This window comes from Myotis myotis, unplaced genomic scaffold, assembly GCF_014108235.1.
Source record: "Myotis myotis isolate mMyoMyo1 unplaced genomic scaffold, mMyoMyo1.p scaffold_m19_p_11, whole genome shotgun sequence".
NCBI classification, from domain to species: domain Eukaryota; kingdom Metazoa; phylum Chordata; class Mammalia; order Chiroptera; family Vespertilionidae; genus Myotis; species Myotis myotis.
The window spans coordinates 24,344,361-24,357,262 of record NW_023416315.1 but is presented as its reverse complement, the minus strand read 5'-3'; the positions used below and the strand labels follow the sequence as shown (position 1 = coordinate 24,357,262).

The 12,902-nt window shown below is 42.6% G+C and overlaps 1 protein-coding gene and 1 pseudogene across 4 annotated transcripts in view; one reads left to right on the top strand and one right to left on the bottom strand.

Moving 5' to 3' along the window:
* FAM126A (family with sequence similarity 126 member A) overlaps positions 1–3,926 on the bottom strand; it is a 60,144-nt gene extending 56,218 nt beyond the window's left edge. For 2 of the 4 annotated variants that reach the window (XM_036327917.1, XM_036327918.1), the window contains exon 1: positions 3,715–3,926. The gene's annotated coding sequence lies outside the window, so the exon portion shown is untranslated. The remainder of the gene's footprint in view (positions 1–3,714) is intronic. The other 2 variants (XM_036327913.1, XM_036327919.1) reach the window with 2 other exon arrangements.
* A 4,886-nt stretch (positions 3,927–8,812) lies between these two features.
* On the top strand, positions 8,813–9,357 carry LOC118665690 (annotated as a pseudogene).
* The last annotated feature ends 3,545 nt before the right edge of the window (positions 9,358–12,902 follow it).

The window sequence follows — 12,902 nt, the reverse complement described above, 5'->3', positions numbered from 1 at the left end:
CACTAAATTCCAACCACTTCTATTGTCTCAGGGCCTTAGTTCCAATAAACATCTATCTAATCTTTCCTGAATATCTTATTTCTTGCTTTCCTTAAGAATGTAAAGAAACAAGCATAACATTTCTTCAACCTGAATCCCTTTGTAGTGGTTTCAACATGCCTGCACAGTGGGATTACCCAGGGAACTTTAAAATACCTATGCAGCTAATCTATTGTAACAGAAAGTAGAGCAATAGCTTACAGGGATGAAAGGAAAGGGAGGAGAGAAAACTTTTGGAGGTGATAAATCTGTTCATTATTTTGATTGTGGTGATGGTTTTGTGAGTGTAAACATATGTCAAATAAACTACACACTTCAAATGTGTAGCTTATTAAATGCTAATTATACTTCAATAAAGCTGTTGAAATAAATACTGATGTCTGGGTCCCACCCACAAATTGATATGGGGGCTCCCCCTGGAAACTGAAATTCTTAAAAACTCTCCAGATGATTGTAAATGTGCAGCTAAGATTGAGATCCGCTGCTCTATATCGATATTTATCTCCTCTCTCCATTCTTTCAGTTTTCTTGAAATGCCTCATTCAAGCATGTTTACTTTATCATCATCACCCATTCTTTCTCAATTTTCTGAAGACTGGTTTCTGAATCACCACTCAGCTAAAACTGTACTTGTTAAAGTCACCTATGGACTCCTGACAAATACACTGGTTCTTGGAGTCCTCTCCTTACTTGATACTTCTTTACAGCATTCAAAACTGTCCATCCATTCCTCCTCTATGTGAAAATCTCTCCACCCTTAGCATCTCTCCTGATGGCCCTCCCACCTTTCTCTGACTCCACCTTTCTCTCTCTTTCACACTATTCTTCTACCAAAGTCTCCTCTTTATCAATCAGTTCTCTGCTGCTTTTATCATGCTAAAGGCTTTCCCTGACTTATTTCAACATAACTAAATCAATACAGCTTCAAATTAACCCCCAATTTTCCCTCTAATCCTGATTTCCTTTACAAATTCCACATCCATAGATCCAAACACCTACATCTTCACCTGAATGCTCCATAGCTTGGTCAAATTCAAGAAACAATGCCCTGGTCCAGCCTTCTATCACCCTCACTAGTGTCATCTTCCACTACTTCCCTAACCTCTGCATTCAATGTCAATGTTATTGACTTTAGATTTGTCATTGAGAATGACCTCTCTAATCTATCATGGTTTCTCATGCCTCCTTGCCTTCTCACTTTCTATATTCTCCTCTTGGAAAGTGATTCACTGCACTTGGCAAAATTATATTATACTTCAAAACTCTACTGCAGAGGTTCTCAAACTGTGGGTCGCGACCCCTTTGGGGGTCGAACAACCCTTTCACAGGGGTCGCCTAAGACCATCGGAAAACACATATATAATTACATATTGTTTTTGTGATTAATCACTATGCTTTAATTATGTTCAATTTATAACAATGAAAATACATCCTGCGTAACAGATATTTACATTACGATTCATAACAGTAGCAAAAATACAGTTATGAAGTAGCAATGAAAATAATTTTATGGTTGGGGGTCACCACAACATGAGGAACTGTATTAAAGGGTCGCGGCATTAGGAAGGTTGAGAACCACTGTTCTACTGTGTGCTCCTGACTCTACCTACACCAAGCATTAGCCATCTCCTACTCTGCTCCCTTACTACACTAGGCATATCACTTACCACATGGTTGTATGATTGTTATTTTACTTACTTGTCTTGTAAATTAGTAAATTCCTTGATGACAATAGCTATGACATTCATTTCTGTATCCCTAGTACCTAACAGCTTGGGTCAGTATAAAATACATTTGTTTGACATAATTTCAATTATTTGCAAAATATAAACCTGATACTCTAAACATGATCTTCATACTAACATTATTTAAAGATTTCTTAATATTCATTATAAAATAAATATCAGGCAACAGGATCCTGAATAAAACAGTCAAATATCTTGACCATAAGATATTTTTAAACTCTGTCAAAATGACACCACTCTAAAAAAATGCAACCAACAGCAGACTTCAGAAAAGATAAATACAACAAAGAAAGGAAGTAGGAATAACATACTAATCTAGCCAATGCTTTATGTGGATGTCCATACCCAGGTACCGTTAAGGCTGATACCTAAGAGGGTTTATAATCCCTCTCTGGTAATAATCAGTGTAAATCAAAAAAGAATAAGCCAAATCCAGAATTTGTTTTCTAACCATGTGATGGTTTTCTCCCTTACTATTTTGTTTACGTGAATTATCTGAATAACCAAAGGTTTTCCTTTTTTCTTTCTGGCCTTTCCCTGCACTTTAAAAATGTGGTGCTTTGGACTAATACGGATCTTGCAAACCTTAAAATGTTATTAACCTAAAGGGGGGAAAAAATGCTTCTACGTTGGGGGAGCTTGAGGGGGTAGAGTTTGGATGTTAAGACAATATTCTTAAGGAAAACAAGCCTCCCAGGAATATAACATTGACTCAAAGTGAAAAGAGATCCTTATGACTTTATGTAGATGAGATTTTAAAAGCTGAAAATCTCCAACTGTAAAGGGTGACATGAGCCAAAGAGGTGGGCATACCAGCTCCAAAAACTACGTGTGACTCAAAGGACAAATAATTTGCGAAAGGACTGCGTGGGCCCTGCTGCCTGCAGTCGGGGCTCTGAGATAAGTAGCAGCTGCCAGGCCAGCGGCACCAACTCCCCTACCTGCAGCGGGAGCGGAGCGGCTGGGCTGCCGGGCGGGGGACAGCGTGTGTATCAGACACCGATTCTGTGCCGCCGCCGCCGCTAGGGTTGCAACGTTCAACCTTTCGGAAACGTCTACACTCGGAGTGTACAATGCACACATGTGCACACTGAAGGGCGGACACCCAGCTCGGCCGAGGCGTGCAAACTTGCGGTCTCTCCATGCAACAATGTTCAGACAATACCCAGGCGATCCTCGAGAATGTTAAAAGCGGCCTCGGGGAAGTCATAACTCAAAGAAAAAAGGAGGCAAAGGCTGAAGAGATCTCCCCAGTAATAACCAAGGAAGGAGTCGTGGCTGCTTTCTGAACCCCTACGTCCTGCGGGGGAACCACAGACCCCAGCGAACGCTTTCAAAGAACGAGGGGCCGGAGGGGGGGGAGGATGGGGTGGTCGACGGGACCATGTTGGCCGCTAGACAGGACCGAGAGCGGTAGCCTCGCTGGACTGGGAGGAAAGGATGGGAGAGGTCAGGCCGGAGCATCAGCCGCGAGCGGGGGGTGAGGGGCTCCCGGCCCAGGTCGACTCCGCAGAGGGGCGGCCGGCCCCCTCCACCCCCCACCCCCCGCCCGAGGCAGCGGCACCCGGGTCACCCCCGCAGTCTGGACCGCTCCTCGCCGGGAAGAAAGGCTCGAGTCCGCGCGCTCAAGGCTGCCGCCGCCCGGGCAGCAGCAGGAGGGGGAGCCCAACTTCGGGGCGAGCAGCCGCCGACCACAGCCCCTCACCCGGGCCCGCCGCTCGCGGCCCGCGACGCCCCCCGCGCCCAGCAGGGTCCTGCGCCCACCCGCGACGCCTCGCGCGGGAGCCGTTACCTCCAACGAAGCCGCCGCCCAAGAGACAAAGTCCCCGTCCCCTCCCCGCCGCCGCCTCGCCCGGCTCCTCCCTGACAAAAAAGTTATCGGTCGTCGGCCGCCTTGGGGGCCCGCCGTGGGTCGTTCGACCGGACTCACCAGAGCGGCTCCCAGACCTCCACTCCCAGAACTTCACTCGTCTGGCTCGAAGCGACAGCGAAGGCGTCGGCTCTTCCTTTTCCCGGGCAGTAGCAGCACCTGCCCCCCTTCTTCCTAGCAAAACGGGTCCCGACGAGCCATCTTCCCCCTCTGCTCACTGACTGACAACCCAGCTCCGAGAGCTGCCACTGCCGCCAGCTACTCTGACGGGCAAGACTAGGGACCCGTCCCCAGGCAACCAACCACCACCGCCCCACTCCAGTTCGGCCTATGGCCGTCGCCGGGGGCGGGACCAGAACAACTTCTCCACCAATGAGGATCTTCCTCTGCTAGGTCTGGGGCGGAGCCGTGAGGTGGGAGGGAGAGCTACTTCGGTGGGCGTGGTCTCCGCAGTGGGCGTGGTCGGAGCGCCCAAGTGGAGATGATTGACTGTCAGATTTGCGACAAAGAGTGATCCGTGAAGGTCTCTAGACGCTGAGCCGTTAGGATTTATGGCCCGCTCAGAAGAAAGCAAGCCTTTCGGAGTGACGTTAACCATAACCACAGAAGAGAAACTGACTGATATTTTAATTTCTTGATCAGAAGGACTTACTTCCCAGTAATTGGAGACACAAGAATTTATCAAAATTTTACTAAATTCTAAGCCAAAGAAAAAAGTACGTTTTTATAAAATGGTAATAAAAACTTTTCCCACTTAGCCTGGAAAAAGTCAAATACAATTTCCCAATTTTCTTTCCATGAACTCCTCCCCCCACCCCCCACCCCTCCATCTTCCTACTTGCCTACTCTTCTAGACACACATTATTTTGTGTAACGATTCGCACCTGAGCACATCTGAGCCCGCTCCTACATACATTCCCTCTTTTTTTGACCTTGTCAACTCCTCCTACCACATCCCTCTCAAATCCAATCAGAATTAATTAGAAGAAAAATGGACCTTCAACCTGGAAGACAGGAAGTCATTTTAGGTTTTTACTAGAAAGAGGAAAGACTTCTAAAGCAACAAGTAAGCTTTCCAAATATGCCACACACAAATAAGAAAACATATTACTTGATATCAAAAGGGCATTAAGCAAACAATTTTAGGTAATCGTTTGGGCGGATCTATAGAACAATCAGACAGGATCTCCCAAGAGCATAGCCATGATTGTTAGCAAATAATAACAAAATGCAGTGATAAGGGCAACAGAGCTAGGTTCAAAGAGCAAGGAGAACACACAGGAAGAAATTATTGTGTTTAAGAAAGGGAACTTCACAAGGAAGGTGATGTTTGAATAGGATCTTAAAAGATAGGAGTTTACCAGGGAATAAAGTCAAAGGGCATTTCAGGAAGAGAAACTGCATGTTCAGAGGCATGGAGTTGTGAAAGGGCACTGGTTGGTTAGGGAACATTGAAAAATGCGTAGGCTGAAAAGTGAGTCGCAGCCAAAAATTAAGCTAGAGCAAAAGGTTGAGATTATAGTAAAAGGCCTCATGAGCTACACTAAGGTATTTAGATGAGCATTGTCCAACAGAGCTTTCTGCAAAGATGGAAATGTTCTATATTTGATAGCCATTATCCACATGTGATTATCAAATACTTGAAATATGGTTTAGCTGAAGAGCTCAATTTTTATTTGAATTCTAATAACTCTCATATTGGACAGCTCGGATTTAGACTTCATTCTACAATGGCAATGAGGGACCAACAGAATCTTTTAATCATGTGGACAACACAATCAGGTTTCCTTTAAAGGATGAAAAGCCTAAAGCCAGTTTAGAGAGTATCTGTTCTCTTTAAGGGGAATCTTGACAGATCAGGCCAGGGTATTGGTGGAAGATTGGGGTGATAATTTAGATCAGCTGGGCCACAGTCTAGCCAGGGCAAGTGTTTACCCAAAGGATAGGGACAGGAAGATCTAGTGAGTATGTTATACCCTGACATCTTAAAGAACACAAGTAATCAAAATCAGAGAAATTGAATTCTGCTCTCAAGTCATGGCAGAACAGGGAGTAGGAGAGTGAGGGGCCAAAAAGAAAAAGAAATCCAAACCGTCAGTTAGCTCATGAAACAGGGAGAGAGCAAGAGTGAACAGAGGAGTATACACACACACGCACACAATCGGCTTTACTGGCCATTATCCATGTGAGCCACCATGTGTTGGCCCGATTTAAAGAGCCAGAGTCTCCAGTGTCAGGAAGGCCCATTAGGACTAGGGCAAAACTCCAAGAGAGATGAAGGCCTGAACCACACCTGCGGAAGTAAGGATAGGAGGGAGAGGCAAATGTTTATTGACTTTCTGCACAGTACAAGGCATTCAGCTTGACCAGAATGCAAAGGAATGCTAGAAGCTTACAGTATACATAGCTGGATAGCAGGTGAAAAGTTAAGCGAAGATTAATCATTCGGCACAACAATGAAAGAGATGACACAAAGCAGAACATGACTGATTAATTATTCAGAGGATTTCCTAGGCGATAACCGCTGTGTGAGTTCAGAAGAGGGAGCAAGTCCAGCAGTCAGGGAAAGCTTCACAAGAAGGTAATACTGATCTGAGTCTTGAGAAATGAACAGGAATTTGAACTGGGGCGGGGGCTGGGGGGATGTGTGAGGAAGAACCTCTTGGAATGCCTAGAAACGGAACAAAAAGGAGAAGCGCAAGCAATAGACAGAGGGCATGGAAGGCTATTTGGGCTGGCCAGAGCCTGGCAAGCTAGGTTGGAGATAGAAAATAGAGTGCTTTCAATGCAAATTCAAATGTTCAGATTTTGTCCTTTTGCCTAGTGGCTTCCTGCCTGCTTCTTCGAATTACTTAGGATGCCTTCTAAAAATATAAATGCCCAAACCAAGACACACCAAATAATCAGAAAATTGGGGTGTGGAGCTTGGATGTAGGGTTTATTTTAAAAGCTTCCCAGTTGATTTTAACCTATACCCAGGGCTGAGAACATAGAAATGGCAGCATAACATTACTAATGCCAACTCGGGACCGTGCATAGGATGGATTGAGTAGAGGGAGAACTGAAGGCTGCCTAGTATATTTACATATCTGTTCCTTTCTGCAAGAAGACAGGAAGCAGTTGACTGCCTGACTTCACTTCCTGTTTTGCAGTGGTAAGATGATACAGAAGGCATTTTAAGTTGTCTTTCCTCTAGAGTAAAACCCAAACACGAATTTACATTTGTAATCCACTCTCCTTTTTATCACAATTTGTGCATATAAAAATAATTTTCAACAATAACAGTCTGCAGTTAACTGTTATATACAACTATTAATATTTTAGCAACAAACCACCAGAAAGATGCCTGAGAACATTCTGTTTTAAAAGATAAATGCTTTTAACCTACTTTATTAAAGTCAGCATATTCCAGACCTTCCATGGTTGCTAGCCTCTGATAGCCATAGGCACAATTCTACATTAAATATTGAAATGCATTTACCCTCTTGCCAAAATGTTTATTAAAATGTCAGTTTTAAAAAAAAAGAAAGTAAAAAATAAACAAACAAAAAAGAATAAAATGTCCGTTGAACATTATAAAGCATAAACATCTTCCCTATGATATTAAATTTCTGGAACTTTAAGGAAATTTTAGCTCAAACATACTTCTATTAAAATCAGCTGGAAAATCGCTAGGTAACATGACTATTTTTTTTTTCAGCTTTATTGAGATATATAAGTGACATATAACATTGTGTAAGTTTAGGGTGTACAATGTGATAATTTTATTTATATATGTGTGTGTATATATGTATGTGTGTGTGTGTGTGTGTGAATATAGTGAAATAACTCATAAGGTTAGTTAACACATCCACATCCATCACCTCATATAATTACCATTCTTCTTTCTTTCTGTGTATGTTGTGTGTGTGGTGAGAACATCTAAGATCTACTCTCTTACCTTTTGAGTATATGATACAGTATTGTTCATTATAATCACCATGCTGTACATTACATCCACAGAACTTATCTTATAACTAGAAATGTGTACCCTTTGACTGTAACCTCCCTGTTTCACCCAACCTCTAGTCTTTGACAACTACCAATCTATGCTTTGTTTCTGTGTAACATGACTATTTTAAGTGAAAGAGTCTGGAGAATTTTGACAAAACATGAAAAATATATTACTTTAATAGTCAGTATACTTTTTTAAAAATCAAGATAAAAGAATGTGACTAAGAGGGCGTTCTGTCTTGCTGTGCCAGATTTCCCTTCTTGGAGAGCCCCTCCAGCCAGATCCCCCCTAGCAGAGGCAGCAGCCTATATGGTCTAGTCCAGCCGTGGGCAAACTACGGCCCGCGGGCCGAATCCGGCCCGTTTGAAATGAATAAAACTAAAAAAGAAAAAGACCGTACCCTTTTATGTAATGATGTTTACTTTGAATTTATGTTAGTTCACACAAACACTCCATCCATGCTTTTGTTCCAGCCCTCCGGTCCAGTTTAAGAACCCATTGTGGCCCTCGAGTCAAAAAGTTTGCCCACCCGTGGTAATGCCCTTCATAGAACAGATAACCAGGCCTAAAAGGCGACCTGATGTGAACACCAACTAAACAGGGATGATGGGGACTACCTACCTCCATTCTCTTTCAAGAATATGAAGTGGAAATGGAAAGAAAAGTCAATCACCTGGTGGGAGTAAGGAACTAGGAAGAAGCCCTGAGAAGCCCTAAGAGGGGCAAGTTATGAGTAAACTGAAGACATTCGGCAGAGAAAAGACATATAAAGTGGAGGATGAAGTCATTGGTAACAAAGTAGGAGAAGTAGAGACAGTACAATGAGTCACTGTCACAAAGATGGGGATCGATGAAGTCCTGCTGTCCAGGGGACAATGAGACAGCTCATTTCCTACAGCTGCACCAGTGTTTGTGTTCAACAAATGTAAGATCCAATGGCAGCTCTTCCCGAAATTCTGTAAGATTCCCCTCTGCATCACCTAAGATATTCTAAGTGAATTGCTGTACCTTTCACCTTGTATAAACCAATAGGTGGACTTCCAGAATTACAGACCAAGCGAAAGAAGCTGGAAACCAAGGAAGTGTGTGACCTGTTTGCTGCCTCTTCTCTCTGGGTGAGAAGTTAACACATAGGAAAAAATTTTGGACCAAATCTCCTGCTCTCCGGCGGCCACAGCCATGAAGGTCGAGCTGTGCAGCTTCAGTGAGTACAAGATCTAGCCCGGACATGGGCGGCGCTATGCCAGGACCGACGGGAAGGTTTTCCAGTTTCTTAATGCAAAATGCGAGTCGGCATTCCTTTCCAAGAGGAATCCTCGGCAGATAAACTGGACTGTCCTCTCCAGAAGAAAGCACAAAAAGGGACAGTTGGAAGAAATTCAAAAGAAAAGAACCCGCCGTGCAGTCAAATTCCAGAGGGCCATCACTGGTGCATCTCTTGCTGATATAATGGCCAAGAGGAACCAGAAGCCTGAAGTTAGGAAAGCTCAGTGAGAGCAAGCTATCAGAGCTGCCAAGGAAGCAAAAAAGGCTAAGCAAGCATATTCTAAAAAGACAGAATTGGCTGCTGCTAAGGCTCCTCCCACAAAGGCAGCACCTAAGCAAAAGATTGTGAAGCCTGTGAAGGTTTCTGCTCCCCGTGTTGGTGGAAAATGCTAAGTTGGCAGATGAGATTCTTAAATAAAGACCTGACTATAACTAAAAAAAAATTGGAAATATTCAAGGTGATACACAATGAATTGCGGCACTGAATACAACTGAAATACTTTGCTTCTGATGCATACCAATGATCAGAAATGGGAGAGATAATGTTTCCACTTGGCCTATGGACTTGGGGATGGGTGTGCAAACCTGAAAAAGAGTGATAAACCAAACCAAGACAGCAAAGGAAAAACTGCCAACTTTTCATGTTCTCCTTTAGCCTGTATTTCAGAAGTTCTTCCATGGGCTGAGCTATTATTATTACTATTCTGGGAGCCAACGATGACAAAGCACAGTTCCACTTGGAGGTGGTGGTGTCCCTGTTTATTACCGTTATCTTTATATTTTTTCTGTGTTTTCTGTTATCTGAGCCCCCATTTGGAAGAGACAATCTACTTACAAGTTTGTGCTTCTGTATTAAGTACTCACTAGTGAGGATTTTTTGCTTCCAGCAGTAACAAGAACTTCTCTGTAGGATTTCTGAGGGCACTTTACAGAATTTTGTACCATGAATTGACAGAAAGTAAAAGGAAGAGGGTCATTTGGGCAAAATTAACAATAAATGATATGCAGTTTGTAGTCTATTTTAAAAAATAATGTATACCTCTTTTTTTTGTTATAAAACTAACTCCTGTTTATCGTAGACCATTTGGTAAGTTAAAAACATATGAAAAAGAAAAGAAACTTCACCCATGATTTCTCCATGCTTACGTGTTGCTTATATAGAGTCCTAACACAGACATTGCTCTGGCCAGTATGGTTCAGCAGTTAAAATGTTGACCCATGCACTGAAGGATCACAGGTTTGATTCCCAGTCAAGGGCATGTACCTGGGTTGCAGGTTTGATCCCCGGCCCTGGTTGGGGTACCTGCGGGAGGCAACCAATTGATGTCTCTCTCTCACATAGATAATTCTCTCTCTCTTCCCTTCCTTCTCTCCTTTCCACTCTCTCTGAAGAGCAATGGGGGAAATATCCTCAGGTAAGAATTAACAACAACAAAAAATTAGCAAAATTGTGACCATGTCATGTACCCATCTTTTTCCCAGATCATAAAATATTTTTCAAAAACACAGTTCACAAAAGCTGCAGAAGTAGACTCATCAGCAATTCTTCTAGAAGACATTGATTAATAAAATGTTTTAGAAGATATATGTGGGTATTTTCATTTCCAATTACTTGAGGGTATCAGTTAGTCATTAGGTTTTCCATACCCATCTACATAGCTTTCTCACAAATATGAACAAAATTGGCTCAACTATTAAAAGACAAGGGAAAGAAGATTTTTCCCTTAAAATATCTGTTATAAAGATATTAACAAGCACAAGTAATGGGAATGGGTAGATGAGTCTGGGAAGAAGAGCCACACCTCCAAAGAGTTTTGCTAGCACATTCACTCTGGTATGTAATTCTTGGGTTAAGAGAGTCCAGTGTATGAATAACACTTCCATTTTTCACATTTTGTTCTCATGTGCTTAGTCATCATCACCCCACCCTGATATTTATGCCAATAAAAAGTTTCAGTGAGCGAATTCAACCTCATCAGCAATGTTCAGTAAGGACACTGTGCAGCATTATGCTGCAGAACCAAGGAACACCTTCTCAAGACGTCTCTGCTTTCGCTGGGGCAGGTCCTGCGCACAGGCATGGGGTGCATGTCCAGGCCCAGCTACCTTGTTTCATTTAATGGGCGCCATTCCAAAACAACCTCCACCTCTATGCCCTGAACCATGATACTAATCTCTAAAGTCACTGTCGAGGATTTCTTTTCCAAATTTGAATTACACCAAGAAGAGAAAATGTCACATCAGTCATCAAAAAGTTGGCAGATATTACATGATTATGTCCCTAACAAAGGGAAAAAAAATTGGGTGTGGGAGGGGGCGGGGAAGGAATGTAGATGTCTGAGCCTGACAATATCTAGGGAGGTCTCTCACTCTGGAGACCGTGGGCACTAACAGGAGCTAAGAAAAATCAGGGGGACTTTTGAAGGAAATATATGCTAAAAAGGGTCAAGCAGGGGCAGGCTATGTTGATTTGCACCATCCCTGCCACTCTACATTCTAATTTTGTTTTTAGTTGAAGTATACATATAGAACAAAGAGAAAACAAAAATATAATTACCTCAGGGGATTGTTACAGGTGAGCACTACAATCATTGACCCGGGCCAAGAAAACAAAAAATTGACAACAATCCAGGAGTCCCATTGGGCCTGCTCTTAATCATCACTTCTTTCTTCTTTCCCAGAAATAACCTCCATTTTGACTCCTACAGCTTTAATAGATCTATGACTATTAAATTTCACATAAGTGGAATCATTCAGAATACATACTTTTGAGTATGACTTTTCCTCCCCAAGTTATGTTTGTGGAGTCTATCCATGTTTCTTGTTGTAATTATAGTTTATTCTTTTTCATGGTTGCATGGTTTTCTACTATATGAATATGTCACAACGTATCTGGCAATGCTCCAGTTGATGGATGTTTGGGTTGTTTTCAGTGGAGGACTATTACAAACAATGCTGCTTGCAGCAGTCATGTACATGTATGTGCACTTTTGTGGTATAGTATATCCAGGAGAGGAATTACTGGGTTTAGGGCTAGCATGTGCATCATACTGTCAAATCATTTTCCAAAGTAGTTCTATCACTTACACACTCAGCAGTGGAATATGAGAGTTCCAGCTGCTCAATATCCTTGTCAATATTTATATTTTGAGTCTTTTAAATTCCAGCTATTCCGGTGGGTATGTAATGTAGCTGGTTGTGGATTTAATTTGCATTTCCCTGAAGAATAATGCAGACCCTGTCTATGCTCTGCAATTTAGTTATTTTTTTAAGTGGAGGAGGGAGGCAAGAGAGGAAGTCAGAGCGATACAGAATAAGAAGAACTCAGCATGCTGTTGCTGGCTTTGAAAATGGGGAAAGGGAACCACCAGACAAGAAACACAACAGCCTATGGAAGCTGGAAGAAGTAAAGAAGCAGATTCTCCCCCAGCACCTCCAGAGAGGAATGTGGTCAGTAGATATGGATTTTAGCCCAGTGACACCCATGTCAGACTTCTGACCTACAGATAAATTTGTGTTAGTTAAAGCAATAAGTTTGAGGTAAATTGTCATGGCTATGATAGGAAGTAGTAATGACAATCAGAAGAATTAATGACATTAAATACTGATTCAAAAAAAACCAACAGTATCCAGTGACACATAATTACTTAATTCATGTTTTAAAATCCAAAGACGTGGTCACATTTATGGGGCAGCAGTCAGGTCTAGAAGAGGGCACGGCTATTGCACACAGCACAGGCACCTTTGAACTAGCAAGGGTTTTGAACTAGCAGGGGTCTATACCTGCTTCTAAGAAAAGGATTTTAATCACGAATAAGAGTGCCAACAAGTGTACCAGCTATACAGGTGGGAAGAAGCCAAGCTCCACTACTGGTTCCCATGTGAGCACCATCGAGAGTGAGCCCAGAACTCATGCTCTGCAACTTTAAACCATTTCTTTGGGTCTGTTTCATTGCAAATCGCTTCTCAGCCACATTTCAATTCAGAA